The sequence below is a fragment of the Aquarana catesbeiana genome, linkage group LG06 (assembly GCF_042186555.1).
Source record: "Aquarana catesbeiana isolate 2022-GZ linkage group LG06, ASM4218655v1, whole genome shotgun sequence".
NCBI lineage: Eukaryota > Metazoa > Chordata > Amphibia > Anura > Ranidae > Aquarana > Aquarana catesbeiana.
Window position 1 is genome coordinate 120,582,157 of NC_133329.1, and position 21,585 is coordinate 120,603,741.

General features: G+C 41.5%; 1 protein-coding gene across 9 annotated transcripts in view; it reads right to left on the reverse strand.

The window, feature by feature from the left end:
- Positions 1 to 21,585, reverse strand: part of ELFN1 (extracellular leucine rich repeat and fibronectin type III domain containing 1) — an 855,107-nt gene that overhangs the window by 94,705 nt on the left and 738,817 nt on the right. For 8 of the 9 annotated variants that reach the window (XM_073636732.1, XM_073636727.1, XM_073636731.1 and 5 more), the window contains one exon: positions 14,138 to 14,275. The exons of the other annotated variant lie outside the window; for it this stretch is intronic. The gene's annotated coding sequence lies outside the window, so the exon portion shown is untranslated. The remainder of the gene's footprint in view (positions 1 to 14,137; positions 14,276 to 21,585) is intronic. 9 annotated transcript variants of the gene reach the window in all.

Genomic DNA, 21,585 nt, shown 5'->3' on the forward strand with positions numbered 1-21,585 from the left:
CGCCGTGGAAGTCGTTTGCAGGTCACCTCGCTGAGGCGACCTGCAAGTCGTGCCGCCCCTGTATGAACCGGGGCTACAGGGTGTAGCCTCACAGGTGTATCACACTGAGGCTCGGTTCACACTAGGGGCAGCACGACTTGCAGGTCGCCTCACCGAGGCGACCTGCACACGACTGCCATGGCGACTTGCAAAATGACTTCTGTATAGAAGTCTATGCAAGTCGCCTCAAGTCGCCCCAAAAGAAGTACAGGAACCTTTTTCTAAGTCAGAGCGACTTGCGTTGCTCCGATTAGAACGGTTCCATTGTACAGAATGGGAGGCGACTTGTCAGGCGACTAGGTCACCTGACAAGTCGCCCTCGTGTGAACCGGCACTTATTCAATTACCCCTGTTACTCAAAAAATAGTTTCACCTGTTATACCTCAAACCACCTCAAACATCTTTTGTGCATAATCATCATTCATCTAATAATTACATTTCTCAAATAGAAGGAAAAATTCAGTTCTTGTATCGAAATACAGCTAATCAGCATTAAAAGATCAAAAAAGAACAAAAAAGTGGAAAAAGTTGCACAAAAAGGCACACCACCTAATCACACATGATTACAAGGAAAGTCCTATATTTAAATGAGACTGTCTGTCAGCCAAAGTCCATCTCGGGGTATATTCTATATGTCCTGTCCTGTATACTTCCATTCAACCTGTAAGGAAGTATGAAATATATTTCTTACAAACTTGCACCCAGAAGGAATGAACAGGGATTATGACTTATACCTGTTTTTATAAGTTTGTAAGAAATATATATCATCCTTATAGGTTGAATGGAAGTATCTATATATATATATATATATATATATATATATATATATACAGAATATCCTACCTAAACCAGCCAACAGGTGAGCCGGATGATTGTTCTCCTTTATAATTGTCACCAGGCATTGTATGCAGCTACACATAGCCATACGATTATCACTCAAGTGAGCCGATCTTCAACTACCTTAAAGCTGAACTCCAAGCAAACAGCTGAAATTTAAACCTAGGAGCTGTCTAATGCTGCGTACACACGGCCGGACTTCCCGACAGAAAAAGTCAGATGGGAGCTTTCGGTCGGACATTCCGACCGTGTGTGTGCCCCATCGGACTTTTTCTGTTGGCGTTTCCGACGGACTCAGATATAGAACATGCTCTAAATCTTTCCGTCTGAAATGCTGACGGAGTTTGGCCGTTGGCAAGTCCGCCCTTGTGTACGCGGCATTACCTGCTAAAGGATTTGTGTTTCTGTTCATCCAGTCCTGAAATGTACACATTCTTACTACACAGCAAAGCTTGTGACTGGATTTTTCTTTACTGCAGTTAGGCAAAACAGGCTTGTCACCTCCCCACCCCTAGCATTAGGTTAAACAGTACAGGAGCAGCAAAAATATGATGAGATGATCTCTCTGTTTTCCTTCTGTCAGCATGTGTTTCATTAACGCATCATAATGTAAGACATGTTAATGGCTCTTGGTGATGCCCCTGCCTTTCCCAATCTAAATTATACTGTATAGGGGATTACAGGCAACTGAAATAATTCAAAATACATTTAAAGTGGACCTTGTATTATAAACACATTAAACTTAAAGTGGTTGTAAACCCTGTAAAAAAATTCCAAAAAAACCCTGCAAGACAAAGGCATAATGAGCTAGTATACATAACATACTAGCTCATTATTTATTACTTACCTGAGATCGAAGCCCCTGCAGCAGTCCTCGTTCACCGCTCCGGTGGCCAACATCTCTCCGGGGGGGGGGTTACTTCCGGGTATCGTGGCTCCAGTACTGTGATTGTCCGGAGGCACGATGACATCACTCCCGCACATGCGCACAGGAGCCGCCAGTAACGGCACAGTACAACTTCAGTTTGCTTAAAGCGGAGCTCCGCCGAATTTTTTTTTTTTTAAAAGTCAGCAGCTACAAATACTGCAGCTGCTCACTTTTAAAACATGGACACTTACCTGTCCAGGGCGCCCGCGATGTCGGCACCTGAGGCCGAACCGTCTCTCGGTCCTCGGGTGCTGCCGCCTCCATCTTCGGTAAGGGAATCAGGAAGTGAAGGCTTGCGCCTTCACTTCCTGATTCCCTACTGCACATGTGCGAGTCGTGCAGCGCAATACGGATGGTCCCTGCTGTCTCTGGGACCTGTGTGTTTTCCAGCAGACAGCGGGGGGGAACGGGAAGTGGCGTAAATACCCGCAGATTCTGCGGATATCTATGCCGGAAGTGGGTGTAGATACCTGTATTATACAGGTATCTGCACCCCCCTCCCCCCTGAAAGGTGCCAATTGTGACACCGGGGGGGGGGGATCTGATGAGCGGAAGTTTCACTTTTGGGTGGAGATCCGCTTTAAGTGCGCATGTGCCGATGACGTAGGCACATGCAAATACAGGAGATATCCAGTGTAGCTACAGGTAAGAATAATTATAGGCTTGCCTGTAGTATAAAGTGGTTGTAAAGGGTTTACAACCACTTAAAAAAAAAACAGTTTTTAAATAATATACTTCAATTTTCTCTGGGTTCCATAGTGTAGGGAGTAATGTCACATCCTGTGGACATGATCCCAGGGAATGCTGAGTACTCCAAATCTTGTGAGAAGAATCTGCAACATAGTGCAGGTTATTCTTCTTGCAAGATTTAGATTACCTAACATTGCCCAGAATCTCTCTGAAAGGAGGAAGAGATCACTCATCTAGGCAGAAGTCAGGGGAAAGGTAGGTAAATTGTCCAACTTTTTTCTCCTTATGGTTTTGTTGTGCAGTTTACTGTGGTATGTTAGCAAGGGAGGAAGGGTGGAATATGACGTAAACATCTGCACAAACGTTAGCCCTAACATATTATGCTTGTACACGTTTACCCATGAAAAGAATATATACTCAATATATACAGTACTCAATCCATCCTCTACCAAGAGTATCTAGCTATATATATTTTTTTGAACATCTTACACTCCACATTGGTTTCCCTGCTAGTGCAAGGTAAGACCCTATAATACCTATAAATCCCTTCTCTTCCCTTCCACCCTCCATACTGCTTTCAGCCATATACGTCTATTTATCTATTCCTATGCATACACATGCACCATTTTCCCTTTTTCTTTTTCTCTCCTTTCTTTTATTTATTCATTTCTTCATTTTTCTTTTTACCCTCCTCTCTTCCCTCTTTCCTTCTCTCTTTCCGCCTACCTTTCCTTCTTTCCTCTTTTCTCCGTCTCTTTTTGTGGGTGCTATACTGTCATTACAAACATCAATATTATGATCACCATTACATAGGAGTCTGCTCTGCTTTCCCGGTGAGGACACAGAGGTTATCCCCCCCGGCTCCTTCCCCATTAGACTGACTGTATCATCGACATTATACAGGTGAAATGCCCCATAAATTGTCTAAATGATATGTTCTTATAATGATCTAAGCATTTATTAGTATTTACTTATAACCTTGTCAATATTTCATTCATAGGTTATTATATTTGTACCAAATTCGTGCTACTTTAAGGCCCTGATGAAGTGGGGTTCCCCCCAAAATGTGTAGGCCATCTGTTTTGATCCTTCCTGTCAGGATCAGCACGTCCTGGACCAAATAACAGTAACTATGATTTTAACTGGTATAATTGTAAAATGTTCATATTTAACCATTGATATATGGAAAATAAAATAGAACTATTTTTACTTTGTGGTATATACCTTCATTCAAACCCTACAGGGGTACATACAAAGTCCCACTCCACTCTACTTCTGTTTTTGATTTCAATATATACAGTAGCTTAACTTCATCTGAGCCTGACTCTTCAGACTGATGGTCGAGTATTAGTGGCCATATTGGTACTTTTCTCTTACATTGGAACTAAATTCCTGCTTTCAAAAACTGTAAGCAGGCAGGTTCTTTATTGCATGACATTTACAATAAAATAAACATACCTGCCCGCTCACAGTCTTCTTTGAAATGTACACTGAACTGCACAAGCACAGCTCAGTTTAAATTCTGGCACAGCGCCTAGGTGCTGGGATGACTACACTTCTGAGCATGCTCAGGCGTGATGTCATCTAGTGACAGCCAATGAAGACAACCGCAGTCTGGAACCCGAAAGAAGACAGGTAGAAGATGCCGCCGCAGGCGAGGCACATCGGACTGTTGAAGCATAGGTAAGTATCACAGAGTTTTGCTCCACTTTAGAAGCATCTCTAGCACATTTAACCACTTCCGGACCACCCACCTTCATAATACGTTGGTACTTTGAAGAGGAGTATCGATGTTATGGCAGCAGCTAGCTGCCATAACACCGGTATCCTCTTCTTCAGCGGGCGGTCCGCTTCAAGATAAAAGTGGTCTTTGCGGCGGATTCGCTGCGAGATCACTTTTATTGGAGGCAGCAGAGGGCCCCCCCCTCCCGCCACGCTCTGCTGCCCTCCGCCGCTTACCGGAACCGTCAGCAGCGGCGGAGGCGATCGGATCCTTTGCCTAGCCTGACATGGAGATGACTGAGGGGATGATGGCCCCCACCCATCTCCATATCATTGAAGGGTGGAAGCGCCGTCAAAACGTCACTTCCGCCCGCTCTTAAAGGGCCATTTTTTTTTGTATTGTTTTAAATGACAAATTTGCTTTTTTTTTTTTTTTTTTTATTGCTTTTTAGTGTAAATATGAGATCTTAGGTCTTTTTGACCCCAGATCTCATATTTAAGAGGTCTTGTCATGCTTTTTTCTATTACAAGGAATGTTTACATTCCTTGTAATAGGAATAAAAGTGACACTTTTTTTTTTTTTTAAAGAACAGTGTAAAAATTAAAAAAAAAAGGTAAAATAAATAAGAAAAAAAAAAAAAGAAAACGCGCCCCGTCCCGCCGAGCTCGCGTGCAGAAGCAAACGCATACGTGAGTAGCGCCCGCATATAAAAATGGTGTTCAAACAACACATGTGAGGTATTGCCGCGATCGGTAGAGCGAGAGCAATAATTTTAGCCCTGGACCTCCTCTATAACTCAAAACATGCAACCTGCAGAATTTTTTAAATGTCGCCTATGGAGATTTTTAAAGGTAAAAGTTTGTCGCCATTCCACAAGCGGGCGCAATTTTGAAGTGTGACATGTTGGGTATCAATTTACTCTGCATAACATTATCTTTCACAATATAAAAAAAATTGGGCTAACTTTACTGTTGTCTTATTTTTTAATTCAAAAAAGTGTATTTTATCCCAAAAAAGTGCGCTTCTAAGACCCCTGCGCAAATACGGTGTGACAGAAAGTATTGCAACGACCTCCATTTTATTCTCTAGGGTATTAGAAAAAAAAATGTATAACGTTTGGGAGTTCTAAGTAATTTTCTAGAAAAAAAAATGTTTTTAACTTGTAAACAACAAATCTCAGAAAGAGGCTCGGTCCTTAAGTGGTTAAAAAGCACTGGTATATGCTTTTGAAAATATGCTTGGTTTGGAACTCTAAAGCAATTGACATCCCATTCATTTAAGAGTACTGGAAGGAGGAATAAACCTTTCACATGACTTGTTTAAGGGGTAAACCCACCTTTAAAAAAAAAATTGTAGATAATAAAAATAATAATATAGCATATACAATTGCTACACAAGCCATGTTGTAATGTGTAGTATAGTATAGTAAAAATTACCTTTACTCTTCAATCTGCAGCTGCTGTCATTTTTTTTTTTAATTCAGTGCAATATTGCAACCTGGAGGTGTTCTGTACACTTTTGGTTTACAGAACGCCACCAGAAATGTAATTTCCTGCTTATGTGATTGGCTCATTGATTTTCCCAGAAGTCTGCTACAAGCCAGATAAGATACAAGTCAGATTTTTGATCATTGGCGTCACCAGCCTGGGGCCACAGGGGGCACTGACCCCCCCAACATCATACTGGGCCCCCCCATGTGCCCCCCCAACAGGGCCGGACTGGCCTACCAGGGCTGCCTGCCCTGGGGCTCTGCCGTGCGTGGCTGCAGCGCTCCCCTCCCCTCCCTCCTTTTCACGCACAGGCAGAGTGGGAGACCGCTGTGTTACGGAACTTTGAAATGTTCTGCTGCGCTATGACAAAAGTCCCACCCTCCTCCTAGACCAGCTCGTGTGATAGATGCAGTGTTCTGTCTATCACACGAGCTGGTCTAGGAGGAGGGCGGGACTTTTGTCATAGCGCGGCAGAACATAATTTTCACACTCAGCTCCGTGACACAGCACTAAGGCTGCAACGATGGTGAGTCTGTCATGAGGGCACAATGAGGCTACAATGAGGTCAAAGTAAGGCTGCAATGAGGGCATGGTGAGGCTGCAATGAGGGCACGGTGAGGCTGCAATGAGGGCACAGTAAGGCAGCAATGATGGGCACAGTAAGGCAGCAATGATGGGCACAGTAAGGCAGCAAAGATGGGCACGGTGAGGCTGCAATGATGGGCATGTGAAGCTGCAATGATGGGCACAGTAAGGCTGCAATGAGGGCACGGTGAGGCTGCAATGAGGACACAGTAAGGCAGCAATGATGGGCACAGTAAGGCAGCAATGATGGGCACAGTAAGGCTGCAATGAGGGCACGGTGAGGCTGCAATGAGGGCACAGTAAGGCAGCAATGATGGGCACAGTAAGGCTGCAATGAGGGCACAGTAAGGCTGCAATGAGGGCACAGTAAAGTGGCAATGATGGGCACAGTAAAGCGGCAATGATGGGCATGGTGAGGCTGCAATGATGGGCACGGTGAGGCTGCAATGATGGGCACAGTAAGGCTGCAATGAGGGCACGGTAAGGCGGCAATGATGGGCACAGTAAGGCTGCAACGAGGGAACGGTGAGGCTGCAATGAGGGCACAGTAAGGCTGCAATGAGGGCACGGTGAGGCTGCAATGAGGGCACAGTAAGGTGGCAATGAGATGGGCACGGTGAGGCTGCAATGAGGGCACGGTGAAGCTGCAATGAGGGTACAGTAAAGTGGCAATGAGATGGGCATGGTGAGGCTGCAATGAGGGCACGGTGAGGCTGCAATGAGGGCACAGTAAGGCAGAAATGATGGGCACAGTAAGGCAGCAATGATGGGCACAGTAAGGCTGCAATGAGGGCACAGTGAGGCTGCAATGAGGCCACAGTAGGGCGGCAATGATGGGCACAGTAAGACGGCAATGATGGGCACAGTAAGGCTGCAATGAGGGCACAGGGAGGCTGCAATGAGGGCACAGTAAGGTGGCGATGATGGGCACAGTAAGGTGGCAATGATGGGCATGGTGAGGCTGCAATGATGGGCACAGTAAGGCTACAATGAGGGCAGGGTAAGGCAGCAATGATGGGCACAGTAAGGCTGCAATGAGGGCATGGTGAGGCTACAATGAGGGCACAGTAAGGCTGCAATGAGGGCACAGTAAGCTGGCAATGAGATGGGCACGGTGAGGCTGCAATGAGGGCACGGTGAGGCTGCAATGAGGGCACAGTAAGGTGGAAATGATGGGCAGAGTAAGGCGGCAATGATGGGCATGGTGAGGCTGCAATGCTTTGTCCGTGCTGCAGCCCCTCCCTCTCCTCCTCCCACCCACCACATTTTGATTACAGTTCCAGGAAGAAGAAGCCAGAATAAATCATCAGATTGCCAGCACCCATGTGAGTTTTTTTTCTTTATGTTTACTTCAGGGAGTGGGAGAAGGGGGTTCTGCAGCAGCAGGGATAGTCATAGATTCATGCTTTTAGTGCAGATGATGGAGGAAGAGGGTAACAGGACTCTTATCTATTCATGTTGTCATGTATTTTCTCTGGCACTACTACCACCCTAACCTGCTACCACCCTAACCTGCCACTATTACCTAACCTGGCACTACCACCCTAACCTGGCACTATTACCTAACCTGGCACTACCATCCTAACCTGGCACTATTACCTAACCTGGCACTACCACCCTAACCTGGCACTATTACCTAACCTGGCACTACCACCCTACCTGGCACTATTACCTAACCTGGCACTACCAACCTAACCTGACACTACCACCCTAAACTGGCACTACCACCCTACCTGGCACTACCACCCTACCTGCCACTATCACTTAACCTGGCACTACCACCCTACCTGGCACTACCACCCTACCTGGCACTATCACTTAACCTGGCACTACCACCTAACCTGGCACTGCCACATAGCCTGCTACTATCACCTAACCTGGCACTATTGTATATCACCTAACCTGTCACTACCACCTAGCCTGCCACTACCACCTAACCTGGCACTATTGTATATCACCTAACCTGGCACTACCACCTAACCTGGCACTATTGTATATCACCCTAATCTGCCACTATATCACCCTAACCTGGCACTATATCACCCCAATCTGTCAGTATACTACCCTAACATCACTTGACGTCAACATACGGTGCGCTGCCTGTCCGCCAGGGGGGAGGGATGCCAGATATAGGATCCGCCCCAGGTGCCAATTTTGAAAACCATTTATCATTTTCCTTCCACTTCACAATTATGTGCCACTTTGTGTTGGTCTATCACATAAAATCCCAATAAAATACATTTACTTTTTTGGTTGTAACATTACAAAATGTGGGAAATTTCAAGGGGTGTAAATACTTTTTCAAAGCACTGTATGTGTGTGTGTATATATATATATATATATATATATATATATATATATATATATATATATATATATAAATTTTTATAGTTGGCCCCTCTACTTTTGTCCCTGTCCCCCCATGTGCCCCCCCTAAATATGAAAGCTGTAGACGACATTGTTTTTGATAGCTTGTGTAATAGGAATCTAGGTTTCGGTAAGATCTTCCCCATGGGTGAAATACCTGTAAAAGGGTGCAGACACTACAGCTTTTCTCATTGGAACACAGAAAGTTCATCAGCTGATTATGATCAACCAGACCCTCCCATTCAGAGTCAGAAGGCAATTATTCTGGTGAAATAAATAGTTATTTCTTCACGGCAACAAAAGTTAGAAATCTTCGGCAAAGTTTATTAAATCCCTATCAAAGAAAAATTCCGGAATTGCTGTACTCCTCAAAATCCATTATTATCTATCATAAAAAATTCACAGACAAAATGGGGATATCACAGATGGGACATGTTTCCTGCTAGTAGCAGCACTTCCTCAAGGATTTCGAGGAGTGCAGCTATTTCAGAACTTTTCTTTGATGTGCATATATAGATGGGCTGTGCTGGCACCCTTGAACCATTCTCGCAAAATGTTTCTTTTAAACTTGCCTGAAGTGGCTATTTTGAACTTTATTAAATCTCTGTATTGTACATTGATCACAAAAGTGGAGTTACTCTTTAAGGTCATATGACAGTGGTATTCTGAGTCTCCACTTAGCGGTGTTTGATCGCTCAGTTCTCCGGGTAGAGGCAGCAGGGGACAGCTGCAGCCATCTAGGTGAATATAATAATATATATATATATATATATATATATATATATATATATATATATATATATATATATACATACAGCGGAACCTTGGTTTACAAGTAACGCGGTTAACGAGCATTTTGAAAGACGAGCAACTTTTAAAAAAAAATCCTGACTCGGTATATATATATATATATATATATATATATATATATATATATATATATATATACTTTTTTTTTCTATGTCAATCTCGCACTTTTATGTTCAATTTTAGGCGACCTTTGAACATGTGGTTTTCTTATATATGGCATATCAAAAGACATACGACTGTTAGAAATTAGGCTGTTGGGTTGAATGGCATCCATGAGAAAAGAAACAAGTTATTTTGTATTTCATCAAAAGCCAAACCCTTTCTTTACAGGGACTTCTAAAGGAATTACTGACTGCCTGAGAAAGGTAAAATACCGTTTTGCAAAAAAAAAAAGGAAACTGACTCATCCTGTCTGTTTGAATTTGTGTTGGTTCTTTTATTGGTCTTTTGTTCTCTTACTATAGAGCATCTTTTGCTAGCGCTGCAATGTTTTGTGCTGCACTGACTGAGACGGTTGCACACTGCAAGGTAATAGAATGCATGGTTCAGAGCTCAAGATGGCTGCTGTAACGTCAAGGACCTGCTCCTGTGGGAAGCACTTGTCAGAAGAAATTCTTAGGTACATAATGTGAAACATGAATGGTTTCGGGGGAAATAGACTATCAGCTGATACGAAAAAAACAGTTGCCTTTTTTTTTGTTTTGTTTTGTAAAGCAGACGTGTAACACATTGACTACCAAATAGGAAAAGACTTGAGTTCAAGAAAAAAAAGACTATAAATTCGAACCGATTTGACACTAATTGGCTAACTATATATTAGTTCTCACTGACTGAATAATGAGGAGAAATCAGTTGTAGCAGAGGTCTCATTATGTGTTTAGCTGGCAAAGCTGTTAAGAATACCTCAGCTTGGCAAGTAAAAAGTCCTGCTAAGTTATTTTTCCGTTTAATTAAAGCCTTTTTCTTTCTTTTGCATAAAGTTCTTTTTTTTTTTCTTTTTAAAGAGATTGCAAAAAAATAAAACAAAACAAAAAAACCCCACAAAAAGCGATATTTTAGCACCAACAAATTTATGATTAAAATTTCATGGCACTTAAAAAGATTAATCAAACAAAAAGTACAATGTTCTTTGTCAGATTATGGGGATCAGAATTAAGTGGTTTACTGCAGATTTTTCAAGAATGTATCTTTGTTTTATTCTCATTAGCCTAGAATTCGAGAAAAGGAAAAAAACTATGATTATAATTTTATTTGAATTGCTCTTCTGAAACTGTTTTTTTTTTTGGTCATGTGACTGGCACAGCACCAATCAGGGCTGTGCAGACACAGACTCATACTGCAGTAATAGAAGCCCCTCCCAAAGATCTTTCCCTGCAGATGCTAAAGAACAGGGAGAGATCATGTGACCACACAACAGTGCTGCAGGATTTAAAAAAAAAAAAAACAAAACATACAAAATACAGTGGCATAATATGATTTATGTGAATGAATTATGACAATTAGCACTTCTTTGTTTAGTATAACTTTAACTTTGCATACATAAATTCTTCTTTGCGGTAAGTCAAAGTATGAATATAAACAAAAAGGTATCAAACCAAAAGATGAAGGAGCTAAAATGGGTGCTCAACCTGTGGCCCTCCAGCTGTTGCAGAACTACAAGTCCCATGAGGCATTGCAAGCTGCTGACAGTTACAAGCATGATTCACAAGTGCAGAGGCATTACGGGAGTTGTAGTTCTGCAACAGCTGGAGAGCCACAGGTTTAGCACCCAGGGCAGCTAATAAGGCAGTACAGCCAGCCTTCCTGCCTGTACTGAGCCCGGGCCCCATCAGTTCAAAAGGGGAGCCCAGGCACCTGCTGAGCTGGAAGGCTGCCTCTACTGCCTTATTGCTGACACTTGTGGATCTAGTGTAGCTGTGGCTACATAGAAAGGGATTGATGAATCTCTGTCCTCAGTCCCTTTCTCTATCTCAAATGTGAGACATCAGGGGTCTGTTTAGACCCCTAATATTTCACCAAAGCCCCCTAGCCCCCAACAGGACAGTTAAAAAAATGCAAACAACAAATAAAATATAAAGTTCTAAAAAAATTTAAAATTCTAAAAATGTATTTTAAAAACATTATGAAATTGTTCAAATGTTTTAATATGCCTCCAAACCACCTGCTTTAAACCCACACTAACACATCACAACTGCATGCTTTGCACGTGATTACCGGGCACTTGTAGAGCAGCACTATTCAACTGACTAGGTATTTATCGATAAGGGTATCATTTCATACCTCCCAATTTTTTGAGATGGCAATGAGGGACACCTATCAGCAAAAGTATGCAGGCATAGGACACATCCCCTGGCCACACCCCCTTAAAGGAGAATTGTACAAAAAAACAAGATTGGTTAAAACCCACAAGTGCTTTTTTTTACCACTAATATTCCTTTATATTGGCTTTTGGAACTTACAAATGCAGCAATTTAGAAATCAGATGAAATGTTTAGTGCTGGAAAACTCTTTTTGATAAACAAAAAGTGCATTTTATATACAACTATATAGATCAGACCAGAATGAGGGACAAATGAGGAGGAATGAGGGACAGAGGGACATTGCTCCAAATCGGGGATAGTCCCTCGAAATCAGGGACAGTTGGAAGCTATGTAATTTCTGCCATGGCTGAGAAGCATAGCATCGCAGCCATGGCATTTTAGCAAAAATATCATTTGATATTTTTGGAGGTGGGGAGGCCCTGTCAGATAGGCTGTATGGGGCCCTGTGACTTCTAACAGCAGCCCTGTGAGCACCTATGAACTAAGTGCACATTTACAGTCCAAAAGGAGAGTTTACACCCATAATTACATAGTTACATAGTTAGATTGAAAAAAGATACAAAGCCATCTAATTCAAGCAACAGAATAAAATAAAAAAACCTCCATGTACAGAATCATATACTCAAAGTTGATCTAGAGGAAAGCAAAAAAACCATCCTATAAAGCATGCTTCAATTACCCCCTGAAAACAATGGAAAATTCCCTTGATCAACAATCTCTGTTGTTACCTATACATTTTAATATCCAGTTATGTTTTGTACAATTATGTATCCAGGTCTTTTAAAATACAATATACTGCACTGACCAGATCTAGCCCTTCTTTTAATCTAATTTTGATCCCTTGAATAATTTCAAGTAGGGTTGCACCAATACCATTTTTTTTTTTAAATCAGCGAGTACGAGTACCGATACTTGTGTTCAAGTACTCGTCAATACTGGTTACCAATACCTTTGGGATGTGATTTGAGCCTATACAAAATGAATGGACTCCAATCACACTGCAAAGCATCGCAGGCATTTTGAACAGGAAACAGAATAAGGGTGCACACATCGCTTCATGCAAAAAAATGGACAAAGCCGGTCCAAAGGTGCTAATCCCAGCTCATCACCGTAAGTAATGTCAAGAAGAGAAGAAATTGATTGGACACTCGAATCCAAAGGATACTGTTGAATTTTCTTTATTGTCATAAGCTAGACAAGTTTTCAAGGATGATAAGTTGATGCATTTCTCATGAAAGAACCGTGCTTGTTCACAACCTTGTGAACAAGCACGGTTCTTTTGCGTGAAACGCGTCAACTTATCATCCTTGCAAACTTGTCTGGCTTATGACAATAAAGAAAATTCAACAGTATCCTTTGGATTCGAGTGTCCAATCAATTTCTTCTTGTTTTGAACAGGAATGTGGAGCAAATGGGCTCAAATTGTATGGCAAAGAATTGCATGTGACAGTAATAAGAAGAGCCGGCAAAACTGAGTGACAATAAAACAATAAACTGACGTGTTTCGGCAATATCCTTAGTCGTAGCTACGACTAAAACTATTGCCAAAACGCGTCAGTTTTATTGTCACTCTGATGTACCAGTAAATGACACTTCAAGGATTACAGTTTTGCCGGCTCTTCTTATTACTGTTGCATTGGAGTGTGTTGGGACACATTAAGCCTCGGCACCTGTGAGTGGACCTGGTGTATGGATTGATTTGCCCCTGCAGAGAGCGCTGTTACCTTTTTTTTTTTTCCAAGGAATTGCATGTGATTTGAACAGAGATGCAGAGCAATTCCTGTCTGAATCACAGGCAGTTTTCTGCACCGTTCCTGTGTGAACCCAGGTTGAAGTCACTATGACAATCCTGGGTTCACACAGGAGCAGTGGGGGAAACTGCCTGTGATTCAGACAGAAATCCCTGTTCAAATCACATGCGATTCTTTGCCATGCAATTTGAGCCCATTCAGTTTGTATGGGCTCAAATCGCACCACAAAGGTATTGGTAACCGGTATTGGTGAGTACTTGAGCACAAGTATCGGTACTCGTATTCGCCGTTTAAAAAAGGTATCGGTGCAACCTTACTTTGAAAGTAGGGATCAAAATTAGATCAAAAGAAGAGCTAGAGCTGGACAGTGTAGTAGAAAATCTTAGGCAGTTCTCCCTGGGGGCAGCAGAGGCAACAATTTTGCCTGCATTTTTTGCTGCTCTGCTTGTCTTTTAGTTCCATAGCAGGAAAGGAAGCAAGCAAGCTTCTTTCTTACAAAGGTGAAGAATACCTTACGAAGGTACACAGCACACAGGTAAGATTTACAGATTGTACAAGGTTGTATTTTTTTCTAACTGGGAATTTTTTTTACTTACATTTCTTAGAATGCAGTAGGCACAGTGAAATTTCGTGAAGAAAGGAGTGCAGGGGGGCTGAGCTGTGAACTTGGTTGGCTCTGGAGATTCTGGTAGATGACTGTTCTATGTTTGCTGTGGTTTCTCTGCAGTAGCCAACTGCAACAAAACAAACAAAAATGTAAAAAAGTTGACATATGAACAGTTAAAAAATAGTGAAAGTTAAAAAGTAGTTAAGAATAAAGTTAAAGTTAGAATCAGATCCCTCTTTACATCACAGTCCTTACCTTCAAACCAGGCTTCCCCCCTTACATCAGGAGACCCCTTACATCAGAGTCCTCCCATATAACATTAGAGTTCCCCCTTCACTGCAGGTGCCCCCCCCCCCCCCCCCCCCCGCCCCGCCCCGTCACATTAGGGAATTTCACTGAGAGGAATTGATCAAAACTGTAGCAGCTATGCATGGCAACCAATCAGCTTCTATCTTTCATTTTCAAAGTTTAACTGAACGAGTTGAAGATGGAAGCTGATTGGTTGCCATGCACAGCTGCTCCAGTTTCAAGGAATCCCCCCCCCCCAGTCTCTCTATTTGTCATGCTTACCATTATCACGGAGAATGAAAGAAAATCCCAAATTTATGCTTGTTACCAGAACAGGAATAGTACATTTTCCAACGGGGACAGTAGTTCTGGGGAACCTGGAGACAACCAGGGATTCCCATGGAGAGATTTCCTCTCACTTCCTGCTTTGGACATGGGACAGGAAGTGAAGGGAAATCCCCCCCAATGGGACACAGATGACAAAAAAGATAGGGGCTATGAGCCTCCCTTTCCAAAATGGAAACAAAAAGGTTGTGCCTTTAATTCTACTTTAACTGTATTGTTTATATGCAGTGTAATAGTTAGGCAGTGGCAGTTAAAGGAGTAAGTGGTTAAGGGCATTTAAGTAGCAGCTGTTGTTTAAATGCATTGTACCCGCAAGAAATGTTAACATGTATCAAAAAAACTATTTTTGCAACCGGTTTTCAGTTTATTATCTAGTAAGACTGCAACAGAATAACATGAGCTCACCTGTAGGAGCAAAACAGCAGCTACACTGCAGGATTTTTCATGTAACACGCAATCAAAGAAACAAGACTCTCTAATAAACACAAGAGCTGCTCTAGTAAATAATACACCTTGGATTCTCAGGACAAAACCCTCCTGTCCACTAAACACAATGGACCATGAAAAAGCTTTGGTTGTATCCTACATGTGTTCACAGCTTAGAACGCTTGTAAAATATTGCTTTTGATTGACAAAAGAAGTCCCTTTCTTTGTGTCTCTGAATGTCACTGCTCCTTTCGGAAAGGAGAGGTGAGCTGTAAACACATTATTTTTTTATTTTTCAGTTTTGAAATCAGGAGGCGAAGAAAGAAATACATCTAGTTGCCTCCTGTTCTTAGCCTCAGGCAGATTTACGGTGTGTGATCTGGTGACTTAAATGGTAAAGCAGATAAAGCACTTGTCCCTACGTAACTGGTGACTGGTTGCACCTCTCGTGGTCACACTGTGTTCTTGTCTTTGACTATAGTTATCTCTTGACTCAGAACAAGGGGAGCTTTGTTAAGGGCGAATCAATCATTGAGATGAAAATTTTGAAAAACAAACAGCAGCCGTAATCGAAATACCAATGAGACTATGGGGTTGATTTACAAAAGGCAAATCCACTCTGCACTTTTAGTAAATCTACCCCCTATGGGTGACCGCAGCGCCCGGAGAAGAGACCCTGCAAAGCTTTGGCGACTCTCGATGCCGCACTGCCGCTGCGCGGATGCAGATGTAAGTTGGACATACTACCCTGTCTAATCCTTTCTATATAATTATTCCCAATTAACTTGTTTTCATTCCCTCATACATTTACTCGTATTTCGCAATTAAAATTTATTATTCTTTGAGACTATTTAGGTTTTATGTTTTTGGTTTTACATATCTTCCATGGTTTATGGTTTATGCTCCTGATAGGGCCACGAAACGCGTCAAGCCTTACATTTATACCATCATTTTACCATGGATCAACCCATATTTCCTACGGCTCTACCCATGTCTATAAATATTCATTACATGAATTATGTTTTGATTTTTTTTAATTTTCTCCTCCTCTCCCTAATCTTGAGATATATTTAGCATCAATTTTACCGTATCCATGTTTACAAAATGTATTTGTTGCTTGTTCCATCAATACTATATGACTGTTTAAAGGATTGCGGATTACCATGCAATTTATGTTGTAAATGATCAAATGCTTTTGGAGGTTATATACCCATCAAGTTTTATGTGTAGATTATATAACATGAATAAACCAACTTTCCCAGTCACTTGACTTCCTTCTGTGCTGCTTCATGCTTCATATAAAGCCCCGCCACTTGCTCTCAATTTTTAACCCTATATGCTATAAATTGTGTGTGTGTATATACATACAATATATATATATATATATATATATATATATATATATATATATATAGTATGACACAACAAAAAATTTGACTAACCCCATAGCTTGGGAACCAGACCTGACTCCCTGCGACTTTGACCTCAGAAAGATCAAGTCGGTACTCAAAGAAACCCATTTTTGTCAGTAGAAGATGTGAGAGCAAAAACAACAGGGATCCTCAAATCCTTTCAGAAAATAATCTGCAGAATTGCTTTGAACATTGGATCGTATGCAGCTGTGTGTCAACTTTTTTAAAGTGGTTTTAAAGGCAGAAGGTTTTGTATCTTAATGCTGTCTATGCATTAAGATAAAGAACCTTCTGTGTGCAGCAGCCCCCCTCAGCCCCCCTTAGCCCCTCTAATACTCACCTGAGCCCATCTCGATCCAGCAAGGCTGCGCAAGACTCTCCCTACTCATTGGCTGAGACAGTAGCATGCAGCCATTGGCTCCCACTGCTGTGAATCAAAGTCAGTGAGCCAATAAGGAGAGAGAGGCAGCAGGGCTGAACCGCGACTCTGTGTCTGAATGGACACACAGAGCAGCGGCTCGGCTCAGGTGCCCCTATTGCAAGCTGATTGCTGTGGGGGCACTTAGCAGAAGGGAGGGGTTAGGAGTGCCGACGAGGGACCTGAGAAGAGGAGGCTCTGGGCTGCTCTGCGCAAAACCACTGCACAAAGCAGGTAGTAGGACATGTTTTAACTTAACAAAGGATTTGACTTTATAACCACTTTAAACATGTGTTTGAATTGACATAAATTTAGGTCTAACATGATACCTGAATTGTGGCCAAAAATAGTTTTGCATAGTAAATACTAAATATAAGTTAGTTCTAATGAAGTGTACTCTATCTCTGCTGCAGTGTGTATTACATATCTTACTTCTACTCAGGCAGCAATCTCCTGTAAGTGACAAACATCTGAGACTTGTAGTTCCAGCAGCAGTACACTCAGTACACTGATCACTGTGGGTTGCTTGCTCAGTGCTTTCTCCATTCATAAAAAAAAGTATATTTTTTTCAGAAAATCATGGGGGGGAGGGGAGATCATGACCTTAATTTGCACCTCTTCCAATCACAGAGTGGCTTTCATCAGGCACGCATGAAAAGTGCAATGCCACCTTTACATCACAACTTCCATGTCTGCTTTTTATAAACTGGTATTGAGAGAGAAAGCTTGAGAATTGATTTACAGCTATGCATTGTGAGAATGTGTGCATTACCACAATGCGCACCATTACATGCTACATGTGTTGTGGCGCCATTCATTTTGGATAGTTCCCCAACCCACTAAGGTAAAAATATGTAACGCATCCAATTTTTGGGACATCAGTGCTGTGAAAAAGTAGATTCCCCCTTCCTGATTTTTTATTTTTTTGAATATTTCTCACACTTAAATGATTCAGATCATCAAACAAATTTTAATATTACACAAAGATAACCCAAGTAAATCCAAGATGCAATTTTTAAATTATTATTTAATTTATTAAGGGAAAAAGCTATTCAAACCTGCCTGGACCTATGTGAAAAAGTAATTGCCCCCTCCCATGCTGAATCATGAATGAACAGTGATTAACCACTATTTTTTGGAAAGCTGAGCTAAGTTTTACTTGCCACACCCAGGCCTGATTACTGCCAGACCTATTGAATCAAGAAATCACATAAATAGAAGCTTTCTGACAAAGTGAAGCACGCTAACAGATCACAAAAAGTGACACATCATGCCACAATCTAGAAAAATTCAAGAACAGGTTAGAAACAAATTAATGCACAACTCCAGTGAACTATGGGGAGTGCCATTATCCACAAATGGAGATAACTTGGAACAGTGGTGAACCTTCCCAGGAGTGGCCGGCCTACAAAAATTACTCCAAGAGCATGACGACGACTCATCCAGGAGGTCATAAAAGAACCCAGAACGACATCTAAACAACTGCAGGCCTCACTTACCTCAGGTAAGATCAGTGTTCATGGTTCAACAATAAGAAAGAGACTGGGCAAAGATGTCATCCATGGGAGAGTTCCAAGGCCAAAGCCACTGCTGACCAAAAAAGAACACAAAGGCTCATCTCACATTTACCAAAAAACATCTTGATTATCCCCAAGACTTTTAGGCAAATATTCTGTGGACTGATGAGACAAAAATTTAACTTTTTGTAAGGTGTGCGTCCCGTTACATCTGCCATAAAACTAATACAGCATTTCATAACAAGAACATCATACCAACAGTCAGACATGGTGGTGGTAGCGTGATGGTCTGGGGCTGCTTTGCAGCTTTAGGACCTGGAACGACTTACCATAATTGATGGAACCATGAATTCTGAGCTCTTCCAGAAAATCCTAAAGGAGAATGTCCGGCCATCAGTTCGTGACCTCAAGCTCAAGTGCACTTGGGTTATGCAACAGAACAACAATCTGAAACACAACAGCAAGTCCACCTCCAAATGGTTCAAACAAAACAAAATTCAGGTTTTGGAGTGGCCTAGTCAAAGCCCGGACTTATATCCAGTTGAGATGCTGTATCATGACCTTACACAGGCCATGCTGGAAAACCCTCCAATGTGGCAGAATTAAAACTATTCTGCAAAGAAGAGTGGGACAAAATTGCTCCACAGCAATGTGAAAGACTTATTGCCAGTTATTGCAAACGCTTGATTGTAGTTGTTGCCACCAAGGGTGGCACAACCAGTTATTAGGCTTAGGGGGCAATTACTTTTTCACATAAAGCCAGGCAGGTTTGGTCAGCTTTTTTGCATTAATAAATGAAACCATCATTTAAAAACTGCATTTTGTATTTACTCGGGTTATCTTTGTGTAATAATAAAATTTTTTGATGATTGATGATCTGAGTCATTTAAGTGTGACAAATATGGAAAAAAAATTAAAAATCAGAAAGGGGGCAAATACTTTTTCACAGCATTATATATATATATATATATATATATATATATATATACACACAAGTCATAATTAAACCCTATATTTAAAAACTTCAGAAGGGCATCATAACTGAATTTATTTGAAATAAACTTCTTATTTCAGGCAGCTTCAATGCACAGCTGACTTTCCACTAGTAAAACTGAGAGTTTTTGCTGTAATAACAAATCAGCAATTAGTATATATTTTTTTGACACTGTATTGGGCACAGTCCATCCTTGAAGAGCCTGTACAAATATTAGGGAATAAGATAGATAAAGAACATATTTATAAACTAGAGAAGTTCACTATCCCGCATTATAATATCATATTTATCTAACAAGCAGTTATGTTTTAAATGTCAATACGCAAATGTCAGACAGTAATTAGTGATGGCTCGATGCTTTAGAAAATGCGAAAACTTCCCAATAAGGAGTCACTGAATATAAAATTAGTCTTTATTTCACAAAAAGCATTTAATACAAATAGGGTTTTGAGCTGTATTGTTGGTTTAACATGACTCTTGGCATAGAGTTCAGTGTTAATTGCAGAGCATGGATAATCAAAGTGTAATATTGATTGACTAATTGATTGACTGATTGATTTTCTTTTTTTGTGTGTTATGTAAAAAAGTTAAAACATTGTTCCTGAAAATCACAAAGAGTCATCCATATAAAAGAAATTACCAAAAAAATTTGGCATGTACTGTATCTATTTAAAGATATACTGTCATCTAAATACTATCAAACCCTGCAGAGACCAGAGAAACCAGAGAAACTAGTGACCTGGTGGTCTGTGGGTGGAACTACAGTGTACAGACGGTAGACAGTGCTTCTAGCTTTGCAGGAGAGTGAAGACTGGATTTACAGGTGGAGGTATTGGTAAATTTTAGATAGCCGTAATAATATTTTAAAGAGACACTGTCATAACGATACATGTTTCCTAATATTAGTGAAAATGACGAGCGGCGATAACTACGGCGCATGAGCAAATGTCATCGGCGCATGCGCCCTTTACAAAGGGCACATTGTGCCTTTTCTAAAAGGGGTCATGCCGTGACTGGCGGCTCCCGCGCGCATGCCGGAGTCACAGAGCCGGAGTTTGGGGCCCTGGAAGGAAGAGGGGCGAAGATGGAAGCTCCCTGCTCGTGGGGACAACGGCGACAACGTGGGCTTCGGTGTCAGGTAGGTGACACATAATGGGCTAATATGCGATGCATAGTAGCTCATTATGCTTTACCTTTGCAGGGAAATAAAGAGGAAGTAACCCACCAGACTTTTCTGATCAGCGTACTTGTTTTAAGTCAGTGACTCACATTCTAGAAAACTAAGACATCAATAAGCATAAAAGTCAAGTAACCATCTCAGTGGGCACTATTTATCTTTTTCTTTTTGCTCACTATTGTACCCTTGAGCTTCTGCTCTCTAGAAAATCAGAACTCCTGCGAATCATAAACCCACTTTATAATGCTGATTTGAATATGCATTTGACTGTACCATTGTAATATCTCCTGCACATCCTGACAACCAAGTGCCTTCAAGATATTGTTTTCTATAACTTGTAAAATTCAATAAACACATTGAACAAGAAAAGCCAAGTAATCACTATTTTCATAAAGTGAGTAGCAGAGGCAACCCCCAAGATTCTTTCTTGAAAGGTTTACATTAAGGTGGATGGGGTGACCTCCAAGTAAGGTTGTTTTTACTCTGTGGCAAATAGACATAGGAGGTTATTTACGAAAGGCAAATCCACTTTGCACTACAAGTGCACTTGAAAGTGCACTGAAAGTGCACTTGGAAGTGCAGTCGCTCTAAATCTAATGCCACGTACACACGGTCGGACTTTGTTCGGACATTCCGACAACAAAATCCTAGGATTTTTTCCGGCGGATGTTGGCTCAAACTTGTTTTGCCTACACACGGTCGCACAAAGTTGTCGGAATTTCCGATCGACAACCACGCGGTCACGTACACCACGTACAACGAGACTAGAAAAGGCAGGTTCAGAACCAAGCGCGGCACCCTTTGGGCTCCTTTTGCTAATCTCGTGTTAGTAAAAGTTTGGTGAGAGACGATTCGCGCTT